General features: G+C 38.8%; 1 protein-coding gene across 1 annotated transcript in view; it reads left to right on the forward strand.

Moving 5' to 3' along the window:
- The window catches only part of glrbb (glycine receptor, beta b), a 25185-nt gene that overhangs the window by 17012 nt on the left and 6641 nt on the right, over nt 1-1532 (forward strand). The window lies entirely within an intron of this gene.

The raw sequence follows: 1532 nt of genomic DNA on the forward strand, positions 1-1532 counted from the left end.
TAAATTTTAGCTTATTATCGCTGGAGGCAAGGCCAGGCTCTTGTCTTTCACTTAAATTCTTATGTTATTCTGTGCAGTCAATAAAGTGTTACGGAGACAGTGGGAATGCAGAAGCTACTTGAGCTGGCCAACAGGGCACACCTGATCCCTATTAACCAAAGTAATGAAGGAGTGTGCTGAAGCACACAGGTGCTGTTTTTTTTCCAAATTAAAAAAGCACACGTTGTATCAAGCCTGAGGGAGGTTCAGGTAGATTACTAGAGTGTTAGAACGAGCCCCAAGGGAAGTGACAAGGATTGTCTGGTACTGGTAGTACTTAGATTATAGTGTGACTTTGTATATGTACTGCATAAATCACAGGACCCAGATGAACAATATCTAGTGGCCCTTTTTATAACACTGATTGTTGACACAATTTGTCTTTCGCTTAGGCCTGTATGTTGGAAAAAGGAACTAGGTTAATATATTCTAAGCACAGGCTGGAACCACTGGCTAATATGAAGTTGTCAGTTCTTTTAAACAGTCGGTTTCATAAGTTTCCTCAGCTAAAACACACTCTTCTCATAGCATCATTATAGGGTTTTTTTAAATTTCTTTGTCTTGCCCCGTGGATGCCCTTCTGTCTTGTGTCTCTACTTAATGGATGTCCTCAAAACATGTGACACCTGGAACTGATTAACTAACCTGGTCAAATTGTAGCTTAATTTAACGTCTGATGTGGTATGGTACAACACATAACAGTGATAAACTTACCACTCAAATGCTCCAAATCACAGGCTCCACTGTGATTTTTCACATTCAGTTTAATGAAATAGCTGAATAAGTAATTCGGCTATTTCAGAGAAGGCCATCTCTGAATGATGTTACAACTTGAAATTCAAGTCCTGAATGTAAAAATACTCAGATAAAGACACTACTACTGTCACATGAATGAATGTAGTGAACTAACAATTTTAACACTATTTTTACAGCAGATATATTTCAAGTGTGTCTTACATGTACAAAATATAAACGTTTTGGCACACCCTTATGTGTTCAGATTAATTAGAAAAATGCCTCAAGCAAGGTTATATATCACTGTATAGATATTGTTATATTTGCCTATTTCTTATAGATGTTTATGCATTATCTTTCCTTCATATGCTGTAAATGCTTATACTACACTTTACAAACACTACACTTTTCAGAATTGACAGAGTATTTGTAGATCTTGTGCTGGCTTGAGAAAAAAAATCTTTCCATTTGCTTGTCCCCCTCCTTCATAATTCAACCTGTGTGTAATATGTCAGTGTCACCCACACCCAGTGTCACACTGGCACGTCTGTGTGTGTGTGTTCAGGGCTGCACAGATAAGATAATCCATTGTTATCCCACTTCAGTCTTCCACTGCTTCCTTTTTTCCATCCTCCCCCCAGTTGTTTATCACCACTTTCATTCCATCATCACTCCAACTCCTCCTGGAAGCCTCCCCTGACTTCTCTCTAAATGGGATCAGTCCAGGTCAGTTAGCACCCAGGTGTGGGAATACTCTC

Source organism: Pundamilia nyererei, unplaced genomic scaffold, assembly GCF_000239375.1.
Source record: "Pundamilia nyererei isolate P.nyererei 1_Seehausen unplaced genomic scaffold, PunNye1.0 scaffold00020, whole genome shotgun sequence".
Classification (NCBI taxonomy): Eukaryota; Metazoa; Chordata; class Actinopteri; order Cichliformes; family Cichlidae; genus Pundamilia; species Pundamilia nyererei.